This window comes from Xylocopa sonorina, chromosome 13 (assembly GCF_050948175.1).
Source record: "Xylocopa sonorina isolate GNS202 chromosome 13, iyXylSono1_principal, whole genome shotgun sequence".
Lineage (NCBI taxonomy): Eukaryota > Metazoa > Arthropoda > Insecta > Hymenoptera > Apidae > Xylocopa > Xylocopa sonorina.
In genome coordinates this window covers 5349298-5369251 of record NC_135205.1, presented here as the reverse complement: position 1 = coordinate 5369251, position 19954 = coordinate 5349298, and the positions used below count along the sequence as shown (strand labels likewise).

Genomic DNA, 19954 nt, shown 5'->3' with positions numbered 1-19954 from the left:
CCGCCACGGTAACAGAATTCAAAGTATCACGATTTAGTAAAACGTAGACAGATAATTCTCGTACGCGGATACGTACTTCTATAGCGCGCAGTTGCTATAAAGTTCGAAGGAGAGGCAAACTCGATCCGTTTATTCCGTTGCCTCGGCAGAACGAATCCTTTTGGCGGTAACACTCGAGCAAAGAGTCGCGGAGAAAAATGCGACAAGTATATAGATACGATTGTACAGGAATTTACAAACGTATGGTACTATCGATGCTTTGTTTCTCGGAAAATTTAGAGAATTTCAGCAAGATTAATAGACATTTCGTTTGGAATTAGCAAGTGACCGGTAATTTGTAGAGCCGAGTGTACTTTTCGAGCGAATTTCGCGTTCCGTGCACGTACCGTCGATACGCGCGGCGATTTGCGCAGGAAATATCTCGCAAAACAGAAGCGTTGAGACACATGAATGGGGCAAACGTGCGCGAAGCTTTTCTCGGAATACTCCAATTATTCCGGCAGACAAGTTGTCGCGTAAACAACGTTCTGAAAAGCGCCTTTGACGCACGATCGAGAGGCTGTCTCCGTGGAAGCTCGTTACCAAGCGATTTTCCCTTCTCCGCGCTGCTCTCAGATCTCTCCGGTACAGTTTTCGTCAATATTGTGACGCGACGGGGGGTCAGGGTGGCTTCCACGAATTTTTCTATTCCATTTATTCCCCGCGAGAGTTTTTCTTTTGGAGACGATTTGGAAGCAATTAACTCGAAGAACGGCAACAGTCTCCCAGCTGTCGGCCACGTGGCAACCGTTTGCCAAAACGGAGCGCCGTTTCTGAACGTGCCAAATGTTTTATAGCCACTGACAGCTCTGTCCCGTTTATTTTTTCGGAGCACGTGAAATCGAAAGTCAACGCTGCTCGAGCGAACATCTCCACCTTCTGCAAACGCGAGTGGGGTGGTGCCGAGCAAGAAGAGGATCGCGCGAGAAGTCTTCGTCGCGGGACTTATTGTGTTCGCGAGAAAGCTCGTTTGCGATCCGTAACGAAAGTTCGAGGAGATAATTACCAACGCACGCGAGTGTGAATGCCACGTTCACAAAAGAGAAATTCGGGGAGAGTATGAAAGAGCGGTTTTAAGTGGCGGTAATGAGTGCACGGGGGTGAGACTCGAGAGCGAACAGTGGGCGCGGAATAAAACTATGGAGAACCTTTGAAGAGCGCACAAAAGGGGGAATTAATCGCGTTTACAGTTGCTTTATTGTTGCGCGGTACAAACAAACCATTCGATTACTCCGGTCAGGGCTATTCATTATGAAACAGAAGTTTTTACAACCGTAACATCCTGGGCTTATACGTATAATTGGTTCGCTATTCGAACGCTGAAATTTCTAGTTTCACGCGTAGAAATTGTAATCGCAGCGTTGTCGAGACGTCGTTCATTATCTAGTGTGAATAATTTGTCGCGTCGCCATATGGTTAAAGTATCCAAAACATTTTAACACTTGGAATCGTGTTTGCCGCGCGACGATGTTCGTCGAAAGTGATAGTCGCGCGAGAGGAAAATTGTAAAAAAGGAAAGGTGGAAGGAAAACAAGCATCTGTTGTTGGGAACGGACGAGGAAGAATCCTCCGGCGTGGTAAAATCCGTTTTTACGGCATCCTGACGTTGAGACGTCGCGCGCGTCGGTCGGAAATCGCGTGTCCGTTCCGTCGCGAAGCGTTTAACGCGCGGAGCGCAGCACGCATAAGTAAAAAGATACAGGTGTGCATACATATCAGCCAGCGCGGCGACCATCGCGCGGTTGGCGTACGTCCCTCGAGTTTAGCGTTGTTAATGGAATTTCATTTCAGACGGCACCTTCGCGCTCTCCGTATCAGATCGATCCTGAAACGATCGTTATCAGTGCATTCGTTCTTCCTGTTTCCTTCGAATATGATTCAAATTTGAAGTGAAAAAGATTTTTCATGCGATAAAGGACCATCGAAGATCTGCTGATGTGAAATGTGAGATGAATTTATAATAAATTTCTCGCACACAAAGTGCAACTCTTTCGCGTGTATCCCGTCCATTTTGGTCCAGAGTTGTCGTCAATCGTCATTTTGGACGTTCAAAGCCGCGAGTGGTACGGTAAAGAATGAAAAGTATCGATTGTTCGATCCGAACTCTCGCTGCGATTTCGCCTCTCCCTTTCTCTGAAACCGTTTCGGATTCGACCGGAGGTGTGCGCGACTCGCGACGCCTCGGAGAACACGTCGCGCCGTCTTTTAAGAGATTATGCGAGTATTTATCGATTTGCATTTAGATTTGTCCCGTCACGATGCGTCGTCGTCGGGCCATTGTGAGGGAGCGTCGCTCCACGCGAGGCACTCGCGTCTGCGCGCATAATCGGCTGCGGCGCGCCGCTCGGTTCGGATTCACGGAATATTTTTAATCCTTCGGAGGAGGCTGGCCGTGTGGAAACGTCGGGATGCCAGACGGATTGCAGTGGAGTGCTCGCGAAAAAATATTCGCTAGAAGGAATCCGGCGTAGTCGCGACGAGTCGAATCGAGTCGAGTCGAGTCGAGGCGGGACCACCTCCCTTAGAACGCGCGTCTTCGCGGAGGACGCGTCGGGCCGCGTTCCACCCCGTCGCTCGTTAACGCGCCTCGTTGATTTCGATCGGTGGAAGACGCGACAACGAACCGTTCGACGTCTCTCAAATGAATAAAAACGATCCTCTCGCTTGACCTTTGCCAGGGAATGTACAAATGGTTAATAAACACGATTACCTGTCGCTCGTCGAAGAGAGAGGGAGAGAGAGGGCAGATCGCTGTCGAGGATAAATCGTCGGGTGATTCGCAAAAACGAACCTGTTCATCTTGCAGCGTTGCGCGTCTCTGGGATTAATGAAGGTGGCTCGTGGATGCGCTTTAATGAATCGTCCGAACGATTCGCAGAAACGAGACTGTTTACCCTCGAACCCTTTGATACTGTCGCAATTACACGCTCGCTGAGAGCTGAGCGGGTGAAATGAATGAAACCGTTGCCAGTCCGTCCGACCTTCCTTTGTCGAGCGCAAATAATTAATGAACAGGTACCTACCTACCTCTAGTCGGTTGCTCGCGTGTATCGTGGACGGGCACGGAAACTGGTAATAACTTATCGAGTGATTTGTGAAAATGAAGCTGTTGCTACGGGCTTTATTAAGCGATTACGGGACGAGTGAGTAAAGTAACGGCGTTGCGCGCTTCCATACCTTACGCTCGCGTCGGATGGACGGAGTTTGATTAATTGTCGATCGGAATTATTTCTCGTCCGTTTTGGAACTTTTTTTATTCGCACCATCCGCGTGGATTTTAAGTCGCGATTGACCCTATTAACCTAAAGATTGCACGAACAATTGACAATTTTCTGGTGTCACTGTTCGAAATAAAATAGAGTTCCGAAGCGATAGGAGTGGGTACATTCGATCGATAAGAACCGTTCTCTACTAAATGATTCGTCAAATTCGAGCCACTAATTATCGAGTCTCTTAACGCGTTTCCAATTACAAGAAACTTTGGACGTCCTCAATTATTCCAGAACCGATTGAAAGTCGTTGAAAAGAGGGGACGGCCAACCGGTTTAATGAAAAACGTATATTCGTTTGTGTCGGAGGAACGATCCCCCGGGTCGCGGGGTTTCCTCGTGCCTTCGCATTCGACTTGCACGGTCGCTTATCGATTCCGGGCTGAAACTGTCGAGGGAGTTTCGGCAGGGGACGGACCCGGCACGGGCCGACTCGCTCGAAAGTTTTCCACGAAAAAGCGAGTTCTTGTGTAATGATAGCTCGCGCGGTAAATTACGATCCGCGTCCGCGAACTTTCCGCCGTTTGTACGAAATCTTCTTCGCCGGAGAGTTCTAACAGAATTCGATACTTTCGAGACGTTCCCGGTGTTTCGAGCGAACGACTCTGGAACGTTGGAAATCGTCGAGGAACATGCAATCGCAATCAGCGTAACTAGTGGGAAATTTCGGAGAAAAATTAACACCCTCTCCGAGAGGAGTCCGGATCTATTTCGAAAGAAGATTCTGGTTGCGAGAGTGGATGGAACTAAGATCTTATCTGCTTCAGATTCGACACAAGATTGTAAAATCAGAAATACGACTACTAAATTAAAAACTAACTAATTTCTCACTCTACGGTTGGATACTAAGTCATCACCCAACAATATGATCCCATAATTCACCTCAGTGAACGTAATACTTATCTCGTGTCAATTCAGTGCAAAATCATAAACGTCAAGAGCAACAGCACGAGTCTACAACCATGCAACGAAACGAGGTCCTCCATCCTACACCGAGATCTAATCTTCTTTCATTTTCACGAGGCATAATAAAATAAAGAAAAAATAACCATCTTCAAAATCCAACGAAAATCATTCTTCGCTCTGTAAGCACTTAACAAAAGGTAGCAATCTTTCTTCAATCTCGAGTCACTGCCCTCGAAAGCGGACCCCTTTCGAACCACCCTGTCATCCCGGAAGTGTTCCCGAGATCACGTCCCAGAGGAGCCACGATTTAACCTGGCTTGTACCAAGTCTTAATTTTCTCTTCGTCTCACGCAAACTCGTAAAGCGAAGGGAGCAATTATTAGCAAATTCATCGACGACCACTCTCCACCCTGCAAACACTCTGTCAGCAAGAGTAACTGACTCAACGAAATAAACCCCTAATCTCGTGTCATAATTTATGTCGAGATACCATCGTTGCTATCATCGTTGCGCAAAATGATAGAAATCAAGAATTACATGCAGCAATAACCAACCTTCAACTTACGAGTATGAGTCGAACAACCCTTAAGAAAACCAGACACCGATCTGTCTTCCGCATCCAACTTGACACAGAATAATAAAACAAAAAACGAAGAATGACAATCGTCTCCGACAAAAATGATTCCTTGGCGTAGGAAGACTCGAACGAAACACCTCGTAATCTCTGTTTCGATCTCGAGTCACTGCCCTCGAAAGCGTCCACCCTCGAGCCACCCTCGAGTCATCCCGGAAGACGTCCCGGAGGACCAACGAGCGTCAGCATCGGGTCTGGTCTCGTGTGCGTAGAGGCCACGTGCGTACACACGTGGAGCAGAAATACCGGCGCGGTGCGACGGAGAGGCGTGTACGCGCGAGGAGCAGGGCGGCGCGGGACGGTGCCGAGGCTGTCGCGGGCACCGAAGCCCTACGCGCTCGTCGCTCTCCGCGAGCGAGCTCAGTGCTACGATGGTCAGCAGGCGGGCAAGTCGCGCGGTGCAACCGAGTCCCATCGTGTTTCCGTCGTGCCACGGTCCGTCCATCCATCGGTCGTCCGGCCGTCGTGCCGGAGGGACAGACGACGTCGAAGAGGAACGGCGGACGATAGAGAGCGGGAGGAAAGCGCGTGTCTCGCTTAATCGCGCCTAATTAAGACGATTCGCCGTCCGCCGCGGCCGCGCACATGCACTGTCATTGACCGTCTGCCGGTCCGTGGATCGTAAATCATCGGCCGCTTCCCTCCGGCAGAATGCCGGATAAATTGTGTCACGGTTGATATACGAATTTATTTTCGTCGGCTCGGGGATTGATTAACGGGACGGACGATAATAACGGCTCTTCTCGGTTCTTCCCGTTCGCCCCGTCACAGGTTTCGGCGAACGAGGTTCAGAGGTTCGGATAGAGATCGTTTTTGCGAGAGAACATTTCGAAGATTGCATACCGTTCGATGGATGGTTGAAGCAGGGTGAAACGGACCGAGAGAGATCGGTAATCGAAACGCGAAGGAGAGTTGTGGTGCAACGGAAAGGGTTGAAGACCGCGACCGACAGGGAGCAGCAAGAAGCAAGCACGTGCTTGCGGCGTATACCGCCGCGACGCGGAGGAAACCACGTGGCCCGTGTGACAGCGGGACTACCTCTGAACGTAAGTTGCCAATTGGAGACAGAGTGTTCGAATCGAAACGCAAGAAGGATGCACGCTAACTTGTCAATGCGTCGACTGCACGTCCGTTGCGTAATCGCGCGTCTATCGTTTTCATAAACGTGGCGAAATCACACCGTCTCCGTTTTATCGTGTCAATAACGACCGATACGGCGTCGGAGCGCACAGTGTTTTACTGTCTCGGCGTCGTTATAGCACGCATTCAGCCCGACTAGATGAACGCCTCTAGTTATCGATGAACCACGCGCATGCATGCACGCAACCCATCCGTACCCTATCCCCTATTCACCAGAAACAATGTCGCGCGACCTTTCGATACGCAATCTTATTTAAGAGTGACATAAATAATTGCCGTACTCGAGGCGGGTAACCAAGATACCGCGTTATCGTGGAACGGAGCAACAACTGGCCCGCGATAACTACTCGATCGACGAAAATAATTCCTCCTTCACGGTGACACGAATCTTTTCCATCAGCTGCCAGTGAGAACCGCCCCCGCGCCAACCCCCCTAATAGAAGCGATCCTCGTAAAATCTCGCGGTTGAAACGTGTCAGAAAGAGGGCGAGCGAGAACGGGGGACCATCGAAGCTATAAAGAGAGGCAAGAAAAGGGAAGAGCGGGAAGACGCGCGAGCGTCTGTCACCAGCAGCCGGACCGAGGCTTTGGAAAACGGCTGCCGATCGATTCGGTCGATCCTATCGTTTGAAAAAGCCGCGGGCTACTGGGTTGGCTCTTAAAACGGCGCTAGGTATCCCACATATGTACAGGGGGGGAACGAAAGGACGCGACGCGGTGTGAATGGCCTGTTCGTTCGTTAGTCTGCTCGCTCGCTCGTATAATTTCTGGGCCGTGCGTAATTTAACGCACTCCCACTTGCACCGCGCGATAAGATCGTTTCCGTGGCTGCGTTTGGACGCGCGACTCCGTTTCTTTTCGTTTGTCGCCGTTCATTGTTCCGCGACCGGAAATCGGGACCGCGCCACCCTCGATTGCAGACGATCGACCGCGAAATAAAAGGGATGAATCGAGGGGAGAATTACAAACAGCGACGCGCGTCCAGAAAACGAAATAAACGTTTAATCGCGTTATGATCGTAGGTGCGTAATTTCAAGTTGCAAAGTCTAGTAGGGTCCGTCGTGAATAGAGAATCCTGATATCGGCGTCTATTAACGACGAGTGCAATCCGCATCGACGACTATCAACGACACGAGTGCGGTCGTGCTTTTTCCTCGACTGGAGACCATGCGAACCAATAGAGAGGCATAACTGTCCGGATAACGACTATTTTTCTGGTAAATAGGATAATTGTTTGTCGGCATAAGTAACTTTGTTTTCAAGGAAAATACCAACAACTATCAGAGTTCTGACTTTTGAAAAATACGTAATCTTTGAAGTAACGCTGTACGCAACGAGATAAACATGTCAGTTTTTATTTGTCTTCTTGTTACATTTGCGGTGATTATCGATTACTTTTCGTTAAATATTTGCGATGAACTGCCATTCTTGGTTTTCGTAAAACTGATTCCATTAGTTATCGAACGGCAAAGGGGATGAAAGAGTTGTTTGTTAACGTTAATTCGAAAGAAGCACGAGTTTCGTTCAAGGCCTGCTATCGCTTCTCGCTACTTCGTTAGAATTTTCGGTTGCTCTTATTGAGAGTGGTGAAATTCTTTTTGGAGCAATTCTCTGAAAAGAGCATAATTTGTCGAGTGGGTGAAGGAGATTGTGGGAAGGTTTCAAGAGGCGAGTCGTGCCTCTGAATTCGACTTGTTTCCCTTTGGAATGCGATATGAGCGTGGTTCATGAGTCAGGTTCCTCGGGAGCCTTTTTTTCCTTTAGAATCTCTTGGAAACATCTGGTGCTCGATACCTGATGATTCCTCGAATTATCTCTGTATTCGTCAATGTTTGCAAAATTATTTATCGTTCCATCCGCAGCGAGTACAATGCAAATCGTTTCGAGAAAGTTTGCTTTTAGCCAGAGCCTCTTTAGGGGAAACATTTTATCGATACTCGACGGTCTCTTGAATCAAGTATACTTATCTTTGAAATTTGTCAGTGTTTGCAAAATGGTTTCCCGTTCAATACACGGAAAACGTTCCGACCTAGTTCTTTTAATAATACCACGAACATCTTGTCGAGGAGCAACTCGAACGGAGCTATATATTTAATGCTTGCTAATCTGTGAATTTTCAGAGAATCACATCCGTTGCGTCTAACCCGAGAAAAAGCGCGTCAAGATCGATTTAATCGCGTGGAAACCTTGGCAATATTATCTAGAACGAGAGTTCTCAAAGTCCATTTTTCCCCGTACCACTTAAACGCGCGCGCTGCACTTCAGCTATGATAGAGCACGCAAAAACGAACTTGCAGCGCACTTAAACGATTTGTCGCGTTCCAAAAGAAGTATTCGAACAATTGAAATAAACTGCGAATCGCGATTGATAGCTTGAGAAACCTCGATTTAGAGCAAATCGTAACGGAAAGAGCGTGCGTCGCGTTACACTTGCGAGGTGCGTGAAAAAAGAAAATACGCGAGTCCGCTATCAAGAGCCGGATTTCCCAGTAAAGTTTACATTCTTTTATTCCGAGAAGTTGACGGAAAACACGTGGTCCACGACAAGCAGAGAGTGCACGGCGTTCTAGTTGGTTGTCGAACTTTTCCCGAGGACACGTGTAACGCGGACCAGTCGCAAACACCTCTCAGCTACGTATACTTACGTGTCCATCGTGCTTACGTATACGGTGAGAGTGAAAAGTGAGTGTGTTCATCCGATACATTCAACGAGATGGAAGTATCTTTCAATCAGTTGTCAGGTTGCGCAACACGCGTATAAAAGTCACCGAAGAAATTTCATGTTTCGACGTGTACACTGACGTTTGTCTTTCACTGTACGCGTAGGATCAATGAGCACCGATTTCAATGTGGTTCGAACACGAAAATCAGTTCCACTGCGTGTGCCTCCTCCGTGTTTGTCTTTTCTCCGAGCAAACTTTTCCAAAACCAACCGAGGCAAATCGATCCATTGTATTCAACGTATCCGAAATTATCTGTTTGACGCGTCGCAACGCCATAAATCGCCGGGTATATCTCTCTGACTTCTCCGGCTGACAAAAGATCGATTCCATAAATCACTCGACGGTCGACTACGAAGCACGAACGGAAGAGACTCGGACCGCGGACGAGCAAACGAAATCAGTTCCTCGCCAGTTTCCAGTGTCCTCGGCGCGACGAAACCGAACAGGCGCCGCGATTGCCGCGCGTTTCTACTACTTTTTCTATTGACATCGCCGTAAATCCTCCACGTTGCTATCTGCTTCGTTCGCGACGGAATATATTTAGCTGATTAATCCCGCGGTACGCACGCGACGACATGCGAGACGCATCGAACGAACCATCGACAGATTTTCATATCTCTTCCTTCTTTTCCCTCCAACCCCTTTCTTCTCTCGCCACCCCTCGCCCGCCAGAGGAATCGTACGCTTAGTCACAGCTCACGCAGAGACGTCCGCCATAAATCTCGACGCGCGTCCGCTTCGATGGCGGAAGATTCGAAACAAGAACAATTCACAGCCGAGCAATTTCTAATAACCTCCGACTTCCCATCGCGCAAGTATAAATCAACCGGATCAATTCCGCGCGCAGTTTCCCATTCATCGAGACGCGACCGCGTGTGAAAGACCGCCGGTGAATGGGACGAGTTGAATGGGACGGTACGTACGACGGACGACGCGTGAAACGCAGCTCTATCAGGCCGCTTTCAGTCGTCGAATTCGAGGAAATCGTTACGTTGATGGAGAACGACGGTCTCGCGGATCAGTCGAGTGCAAATTCGTGGAGGCGCACGGGGTTTCCTCGCGTTCAACGACGACGGTGGTGCAGCCAATTCAGTTCCGAGGGTGGGTTCAACGGATAACGAACGCGTACGACACTCAGTTGCATGTGGACGCGGATCGCGAAGAGGAGAGAGAGCGAGCCTTTCCGCATGTGCGTGAGGCGAGGAGTGACGCGCGTTGAGAGAAGTATCTTCATCTATTTCAGTGGATTGCCTTGTCGGAAGTATCACCCAACGGCTGCTTCCTATTGTGATAAAACGCGGAGTCTGGCGGGTTCGTATCGCTTGATCCTCGGTGTCGTCGGCGCCGTCGCGTGACTAATGTTTGCGAAATATACCAACGAATTCGGAGGACTGGTTGGACTGGTTGAAAAATTGAGTGGGTGATATAGTGGTAACAGTTGATACGGTGAGTTTTGTTTGAATTTGGTTCCTAGTAATGTGATGTTATTTTCTGAATTCACGATACACCCCTTTGCGATCGAGAGATTCTCAGACGTATAAGCGAGGAATCGAGATGTTTGAGGTGTTGAAAATGGAGTCCACTCAGAGTTGAATTAATCGATGACGCGAGGTTTGGAGCCGCGTCCAGTTTTGGAAGCGTTTAAAAAAAATAAAGAAGAGCAGAAAGAATGAAATACAATCGGCTGCAACTCCCTACGGGGAAATAGAATTTGCCTCGTTAATCAGTGGCGGCAGCGTTCGCCGGTTAAATTTGCATAACAGTGGAACAATCGATGCCAAAGTGGCAGTGAATTCATTCGAAGGCCGAAACCGTAGGATGCGCAGGTAATCCCTCGATGAACGCGCGCCTGCATTGTTGCGCCATATTTCTCTTGTTCGCGCTGTTCCATTTGGAGATTTCCTTACGTAGCCATTACGACAGTAGGATAGTTTGCAAACACGAGGAAAGAATCGACGCGACATAATTTGCCTCTTGTTGAAATACACGTAACACGTGACCAGCGGTTCCAGGTAGCAGTTTTGTTCTGTTTTCTTCGAATTTTCGTCTTGCAATCACCATTACCGGCGGAAAGAAAGTTTCTACGAAGTTTCCAGTCGTTTAACGCGTTGATGATGCTTCTTTTATGCGAAATCAAGGGATGATGCAAAAATTGGCATTATTTTTCTATGATCCATTTACGAGATAATACCCAGTATAGGGTCGACGAGAAAAAGTTGTAGAAAAAGTTGATTACATCTCCCTTGCTCCCTCGATATTTCGTTCGAATTTTATTCGCAACGACAGCCCGCCCCCAACGACGACAGCTCGATCAGAAACACGGACAGAGAAAAAAAAAGAAGCGTTTCCAATTGAAACTTTGCGACGCGTTCGCCGATCGAAACAGAGGAAACGATCGTTTCGTAAGGCTTTTATCTAACCAGGAGACAGGACTGCATAGCGACAGCTGTCAAAGCTGTCGCGAGACGGACGGTAGAACGGGGCGAGCGGCGCGGCGGTGCGCCCCAATAAAATCGGATCAATCAAACACTTCGTCCAATTTACTCGGCAAATTACGCGCCACCTCACGCGCCCCGATTTTTCCATTTAATCGACCCTTAATTCGGGATACATATGCTCGTTTCGGCTCTGTTGACCACACAGACGGGCGAAACCCAGAAGCGCGCCGTATTCCAGTCGATACGTGGAAAGGTGGAGAGAGCCAAGGATCGTTTCGCCCTCGATTCGCGCACCCTTTCGTCACGATACCTCGCGAACCCAAACCGTGTATCTTCGCAAGCCGAACAATACGAAAATCAATTCTACTCGAATAAAATTAATAAACGAAACGAAAGGAAGAAACAGTGTGTAAAATTTATACGACGAGCCACAGGCTGCTTCGCTCCGATTTTACCATCCAATCGACCTTTAATTCCTGATACACGGCCCATTGTGCCGGCGGACAGACGGAAGGGGCGGTACCCATAAGTGCGCCACACTCGAGTCGATCCGAGTCGCAGGGCGAGAGTGACACGGAGGAGGGTTAGAGTGTCGAGGATATCGTTTCCTCCTCGATCTTTCTCCACCGCGTCCGTTGTTCTCGAAGGAGGATCTCTCGAAGGCGGCAGCTGTCATCGGGGGCTCGGACTGGAAGGCTCAGACAGGGTGGAAGGGTGTATGAGAGAGAGAGAGAGAGAAAGAGAGAGGGAGGATCCCCGCGCAATTTGTCAATTTTATGCACACTTCGCGAATAATGATCGAAAGTAGAACACGTGACCGCGACGCGGTATTGTTCGTCGGTTGACAATGGAATCGGATGTTTTGTTGGGGATAATAGAGCGCGTGGCCCACACGCTAATGAAAGGGTTGCACCTTTGAATACATCGAACCGCGTATATGCGGTGCCTATCTAGGGTTCAGCGGTGCTCAGACGTGTCTAGGACAAGTCGAGCGATCCGCTTGCGGCTGGAATAGACCTTTGGGACGATACAACCCTGTCTGTTACCCTAGTTATACGTCGCGATTGTTCTCGTTCGTTCCAGACTCGGTTTGAGAACACTGCACCAGTTCTAAGCGATTCGTAGATTGCCTGTTCACCGTGAAATTATTAAATAGACGAGGTTTTTGTTATTTATAGTGTTCGTTTTTCTTCTCGTTCGGTTCTTCTTGTTCGTAGCAGGTGGCATTCTGTTTCAACCGAGGACGGGAGTACGATTTATTTTTCATATACTGTAACAATTCGGCTAAAAACTACTTGCATGTTTTCAATCAACTTCTCGAAGCTCTGCACGCAGTTTAAGAGCAAACTTTATTGGCTACTCCATACACAAAGGAATAAACAAGTGTTTCAAGTAAGCTCCAGACAGTTTTAATCGGATTCGTGTCGGAAGAGTTGCCTGACCGTGGAACATGCATAAATTATTAATATGCAGTTAGCGTATGTACTATCAATATGTACGCACGTAATACATATTTCAATAGTTAATAAAATTTGTAATTCAATTCCGTTCGAGTCTGAAAATGTAACTAAACGCGCGAAAGGTATCGGAAATTCCAAGTGTTACCGTACGATTGAATAACTGCTGGGGGATGCAAGTCGAACGGGGTGGGCCTCCGGTTGATCAACCAAAAACCAAAAGCAAAGCGAACGGTGTAAATTACCATTCGATCGGAAACGTCCGTTCGCGCGGTGATTTACGCGGTGTCATTTCCCTTTCAATTTCGTTGAATCGACAACCGTGCGGGTCGAGCAAAACGAATCGCGCGTTCTCATCCTCGCACCAAGATCCACGGTGACTCATAGATAGCGATCTGTACAATCTGTACAACACCCTCTATATACTTTCTTTCAGGTTTTTGCCTGGCGAGAAACAAGATAACGAATATTCCGTCGAATTTTCACGCGTCGTCACCTCGAAAAGGAGCGTGGCAATTGTCTGCGAGGGCAATCGCGTCACCGGAGGGTCCGAGCGGCCGGCAGGGGTCCGCGACAGCTCTTCGACAGCCGATACCGAGCACCCTCGTTTACGCGCGCGGCTACGGCTACTCTAAAACCGAGAGTCGAGCACGGAGGCCAATGTCAGAATTCGAACGGGGCGGTACTTTAAAACTCGGCCCTGGAACAATAGCGGCTGCGCGTCCAGGTCTCGAGTAAAAGTGCCACTGCCATTTGCAAGTCTCGATTGTGCGGGCACACACAGTCCACGTACGCGTGCATGTATAGGCGCGCGAGTTTCCTGTGTGCACGGATAGCGCGACCGGCACAATGCTGAATAGAAGAAACCAAAAGTGCGATTACCATTCAAACGGGGACACGGGAAACGTTATTCTCAGCAGTTATCTGTGACGGCGCGACGACGATGGCGAGCGGTGACGCTCGAAATCGGTAGAGATTGATGCGAGCGCCACGATTTTTTTATGGTTATGTTTTCTTTCTTTCTTTCATCGTTACGATAAATTTCGAGTGAAATACTTTCTTTCGGTTCGATTATTCTCACGCGACAAATCGATTGTAAAGTGGGATCGAGAAGTGTTTTTCGGGTGGGAATCGATTGACGATTATCGACGGGTAACGACCGAGGCCGATTCCCCGCTCATAAAAGCCGATTATTTATTCAAGTCGACGACCACTCGACGTTCCACATTTAGAGTATCCCGTCTGCAGTGCTAGTGAATGACTTCCGTTGCTGCGTGAATGGTATTTCACTTTAATCTCCGTGACAACCGACATCGACGCATTGGTTTTCGGTGTTCGGGCTTTTAGAAGCACGTCGTGACGCTGGTATTACGAGCCAGCCAAATGCCACCTATGTCGTACGAAACGAATTCCTCGATGTAATTAATCGCGAATACAATTGCTCGTTTTTCGTTTTAAATTCGACGCTAATACAATAGGTACTTTCTATCGGTTCGTTTGTAGAACTCTACTCGATTCGTATCGACGCTGGCAAAAAGAGCGAGAAACGAAACGAGCACCCTTAAGCACCCACGCGGTTCCGCGAACCGATGCCAGTGAACGCTCATTACCACTCTAGTCGAGCAGACTAAAAACGTCTCGGTTTCGCCGATTCGTGCACGATCGCGTCGCTCCATATTTATAAACCACTGCAAATTACGCATTGTCGAGGCGGTCTAATGAACATTTAACGAACTCACGTGGAAACACGGGAGACAAAGACAGCGAGAGTAGGTCTGTGACCCGCACAGTTCCGATCTCGGTTGTTAAAGTGTCTGCAACGCGTCAGGCGGAAGTGCCGCTCGCACAGTTCTTCGGATGATCCTCGGATCCGACGATTTCGGAGAATCGCGGAAAATCGCGAGCGAACGAAAGGTGATTCGTTGTTTGCGGCCGAGATTTCCGTGTTCCTCCGGGAAACACGAGGGAAAGTAGCTCTCGAGAGCTGCAAATATTTGCCAGTCGCGAGGAAAACGGTCGACCATTCGTCTACACGATTTTTCGATGTCGAAGAGTTGGAACGATCGGGGGTGAGAGGATCGATCGTCGGGCCCGTGGAGTGGTTTCGCTCTGGAAGCGTTCGATTCGGTGGGGGATTGGGGAATTTTTCTTCAGCTTCCCGAGAACCACCCCAGCGCACAGAGTTAGAAGGTAGAATTCGCGTCAGACGAGAGGGAAGCATCGAGCAAACAATTAGACCTTTTCTATTGTACATCAGTTTTCCTACGCCACAAGTAATATTTCCACGCGTTTATAAGGCTTTCGCCATTAAATTGTTACAAAGGTTCCCTCATGAAATATTCCGCTTATCTCCATGCGTTTATAAGGCGTCGTTAAATTATTATAAACGATTCCTCTTTAATTCGGCGCGAAACATTCCACTTATCTTCATACGTGAAATTATTATTAATGATTCCTCCCAATTCGACAGGAAGTAACACGCTGCTCACTTTTTGCATTCACAAGGCCTCGAGGTGTTTCTGCCGACCGACTGGCTCGACGAAGAAAAGACTTGGGAACAGCTAACGAGGATTCGCGGGTTTTTAATACCGTTAACAGGATCGCGGACGACCCTGGTCTCGCGAGCGTAGGGGTTGCGCGCATCGAATCGACGATAAATGGGCTGAATCACGGCGGTGGATAAGTCGCGGTTCAATTTAGAGCGAGCCGTACGTCGCTTTCGTGTGACGAGTCGCGGGGATGCTGGCGATTTATTTTTAAACGACTTCGCTTATAGGCGCCCAACGCTCGACGGATATGTTTGCCGCGATCCCGTTTTGACTGCTCTCGTTTGTCGCGATTAACAATGCGTTCTTAGGTGTATCGCGCTGTCACGGTGGAAGTGGAGAACTTTGGAGAACGAGCAAAATTCGGATTCTAACATGGAAGACACTAGTCGAACGGATGATCGCAGACGGTAAATTTCGAGCGATTCGAGCACGAAACATCCGTCTCTGTCGGACGAGTGGCGTAATTGGAAGTATGGCCGATGGCACCGTTCGTTTGGACAAGGGTACGCGAAATGGAACACCGAGGATCGGGGCGGGTGCGAAACGGGTGTCGACGCGCGGCTGGCGAACGCGCCGAATCCGTACGTACACGCGACGTCTCGGGCGAGTATAACCCTAGAAATGCAGCGCGACGAGAAGAGGAGCGAAGGGCGATGCCACGAAGGAGACGACGAGTCAGCCTCGTACCTCGGTGACAGAGAAATTACATCGCGCTACATCGTGTTACGTGCCGCTGTAAACGATATCCACCGCGGTGCGACACGCGGTCAGAATGTGAAACGAGCGCGACCGTCTAACGGACGAGGTGCACCCGTCGATCGGACGATCAGGCGTGATTCGTCATCAGGCTCGTTGGTATCGAGAGAAAGAGAAAGCTGGCAAAGCAGCAAACTTCAGGGAGCACTCGAATGCGTTGTAAATTCGTGGAGCAGCCGTGCAATGGAAATTGTTGACAGTAGATTAAGTCAGTTTTAATTAGCCGGCTCTGGGGACGGATAGGGTCAGAATCGTTGCACTTGTTTGCACCGAACATTTGCTGCGAACCGTGTTTTGCACACATGACGACGCGAGAGACATTCATTTGAATCCTTACGATCTCTCGAGAGGAACGATTAACGCGAAACAGGGAACGTTGTGCGTAACTTCCCACGCTGGACAGTGAGAGTTTCGCGATAAAATACGGATAGCGTTGAAGATGACGGGACATCTTGAATCGGACAGATTCGAGGGCCATTTAGCTTGAACGCGGGCAGGAGAGCCGCGGACAAAGACCGTTTCTTAAATTAAGATTAATGAACAGAATTGTACACCATTTTGTCACGTGGAAGGCTTTATATTTAGTCCGCTGCTCGAAAATGAATCATCAACCGAAAGATCATTTCTAAACAGTGACACTCTTTCAACACGCCGAGACAGACGCGTTCGATGAACCCTCCGAGCGATCCGTGATCGAAGTATCGTGAAAAATCGCAATAATTAGCGTTAGAACTCGATACCCTTGAACGCGTCTCACTTGGAGCTGAGGTTAAAATCGAAAAATAGGATAGGAACGGGAAATGGAGGGGTCCAATAGAACCGGCTGTCGCGCGCGGATAATTAATTAACCGATCGTTGGTGCCATCAGCACGCGACGGTTGATCGGAGCGCACAGCATCGCGACCAGCGCCTCTCCTCTTCTGGCTCGACGATTACTTATCAGCCGAAGAGACACTGGGTCCTCGAAAAGCGACGAGCACGACTGGGACGATAGACCGGGCCGTTTATTCATGGATCACGAGCCACGTGGACGGATAGTTGTTCGTTACGGTCAGCTCGGCCCCGACTTCGCCGTCCGTTCTCCTCTCTCGCCTTGAAACCAGTCTCGTCTGCACGCCAAGCGGATTGAGTTAAATATTGCACGCGGAATCGACGGGACTTTGAAAAAACCTGCACGTCCACGCGTGCCCGCACTACGGAGAACGTTCCACCGATTAGGGTGGCTGCCCATGGAACTCCCATTTCCCTCGACTCATTCAGAAGCGAACTGTCGACGCGATCGCATGTAGTCGAGGTAATCGATGTCAGGCTTATTCTTCCCGTTGCTTCTTCCTCCTAAAACGAACCGTTCGAATGATATACGAGTTAACGACTCCAGCTCGATCGGTGGACGCGACGAATCGATCGGATAGGTAAATGCGGTTTTACGACATTTTAAAGCGTCGCGGTCGTTGGAACGAGACGCTAATTCATCGATATCGCAATTATCACGCGATTTAATTACGATCCACCGCAATGAGCGCACGGTGGACCCGTCGCGGTGATGGAAGGAATTAATGGAGCGAAATTACGGAAACACGATCCCCGATAATCGCGGAGAGGCGCGCAGGGGAAGATCGTCGGAGGTATTCGTAGGCCGGTCTCGCGAAACTCGTAATAATAGAGCGAGAAATCGTGGCGGTGGTGGGTACCGGTGCGGGCAGAAGTTTGAGCTGTCTAGAGGCGACTAGTAGAAGAGTTACACGGCACGTGGCACAGCCACGCGGGCTATTCTTGGCTCGGACTTCAAGCGACACACAGCTTCTTTTTGGGCGGGAACAAAAGGCTGCTACCGGTGACCACCGGGGACCAAGTACAGCCTAACCGTCAGCTTCCAAAAGGGACCACCGATACCACCGTATAAACGAGCGTTTAAACAACATTTTTCGCGATAGCCTAATTTGATAATTGATACCACCTATTCCTCTGCCACGGGAATTTTACAATTATTTACGCGTCGTGTTCTACATACGTACGTAGAGAGCCAATCCTTCAAATACATTGGAACGAAAATCGGTATTCTCGTTTAGAGAGTACACGATGTTCAGCGATGGTAACCACAGCGACGAGCGCACATGGTCATTCTGCCAACTAATAAACACGTTTCATTGCGGTCGCTAGACTTGGTCTCGGATGGGAATGTCGTTTGTCTAAGCGTCAGGCAAGAGTGGTATACACAAGGTACAAAATCTGTACGCGCGTGCGCGTGTACAGCACATCCGACCACTTGGATGTACGATCGAGGATAGGAATTCATTTCGAGACACTTTGATTAACAGTCGCGAGATACAAAATCGTGATTTCGAGAGGTAACAACCGTGTTGGAGAACGTACACGCGCTACATCTGATATTCGCGAGATGGAAGAAGCTACTTGCAGAGAGTTATCGCGCGACACCCTCTCGACACCCTTACCAATCAGCCTCGACGAGGCGCTCGATACGTTGAAGTACAGCGAATGGTCCTCGAGCAGCGAAAGGAACGGAAATAGAACCGATGAAAGAGGGGTGGAAAGTTGCAAACGATGATTTATGCGTGGCTCTCGTTCGCGCACCGAGCGCACGGTGGAAGGACGCGTACGCGACGATTGTATTATTCATAGACGACCGTCTGGGCCGGTGAATTTCAAGGCCAAAGGTTGAAATTAACCGCGCGCAGCCGGACGATCGGGCGATCGTATCGCGAAGGGATTGTATTCTGGAGCACGTTCGGGACGCGCACGAAAGGTGTGTCGAGAATAATCCGTGCCGCGGACCGCAGAAACCGGCCGCGCGATGCGCGAGCGTTAAACCGTACAGTCACGCGGGATGACGAACGTTTCAGCGGCCGTTTCTCGGATCGATTACCTTAACAAATGCACCGCCGTATGACGCGGCCGAAACCTCTCGCAAACGGACCGGGAAATGTAATGGAAAAAGGAGAAAAAGGGGACGCGACCACGACGTAACGAGAGCGAATCCATTTCGACCTATTAACTTGTCGCCCGAACGACTTATACTCTGAGTGGAATCATTTATTTCACCAGCCGTTCCTTGCTTCGCAGTCATCGAATATGTATAGCACGTTGCGTCATTTTTCGATTTGCAACAGTTAACTATTTCAGCTGCGAGCTCTGACGACAAACGTGTGTACTCGCCGAGAATTTCGCGGAAATTATTCGCTATTAACGAAGACAAGTCTTTCGCGTGAAACGCATCTATCTACGTGCCATTGAAATACTTGCATTTCATCTAATCGCAATTCTTTAAGTTTTCGACAATTTCTAATTATTCTAGTCTAGAGTATCCACTTAGTAGATTAATAAGAGTTTGCAATCAGTCGTCGTTCTCGAACAGGAGGGGAAAACACGAAGGGGGTCGACAGCAGAGATTGTAAAAGGTAGACGGTTGAAAGAGCCCGAGGAAAGCCTGGCTCGTAACCCAGGATCGTGACTTAAATCGAGTTCTGGTCATTACCCATCAGATTCCAGCCGAAATGCATCGCGCGCCACTTGGAGAGGATTACCGGGCAAACGTAGCCACCCTCGCCTTCGCTACATCGAATCAGCCGCGCCGACGTCGATTCATAATTCCACGAGAATTTATTACCGGTCCGCAGACCGAGATACGATCCTCCCAACTTTCGCGCCGCTTCTTCTTCGTCCCTATCTTCCTCCGCCACCTACGCCGCGCTGCTGGTCCTCTTTATCGTTCGAGGGGGAGAGGAAGAAGTTGAGGTAAAATCGGCCCCCTCGGACGTGGCGCGCGTTAATTGTTCGCCGTTAGACGTGTTCGAGTGGCGAATAAAAGTTTATCGCGGCCAATTAAACGGAGGAGGTCACGATTTATGAGCCTTATCTTGTAGAAATATCGTCAAACCGCGAGTGTTTATGTAAATTGGCACTTTTGCGAACACGGCTAAAGGAACGTGGCTAGGATATCTAAACGTTGCGTAGCAATTATACGTCATTTTACATATCAAGCGCTCATTCTGTACTACTTGTAGTAGTTACAATTTCCATTTTTT

At 49.0% G+C, this 19954-nt stretch overlaps 2 protein-coding genes across 3 annotated transcripts in view; one reads left to right on the top strand and one right to left on the bottom strand.

Moving 5' to 3' along the window:
* The window catches only part of LOC143430395 (mediator of RNA polymerase II transcription subunit 20-like), a 102673-nt gene that overhangs the window by 60380 nt on the left and 22339 nt on the right, over positions 1-19954 (bottom strand). The window lies entirely within an intron of this gene.
* The window catches only part of LOC143430388 (facilitated trehalose transporter Tret1-2 homolog), a 72618-nt gene that overhangs the window by 37456 nt on the left and 15208 nt on the right, over positions 1-19954 (top strand). Inside the window, exon 1 of one of the 2 annotated variants that reach the window (XM_076906639.1) lies at positions 5767-5894. The exons of the other annotated variant lie outside the window; for it this stretch is intronic. The gene's annotated coding sequence lies outside the window, so the exon portion shown is untranslated. Of the gene's footprint in view, positions 1-5766; positions 5895-19954 lie in introns of those variants that run through there. 2 annotated transcript variants of the gene reach the window in all.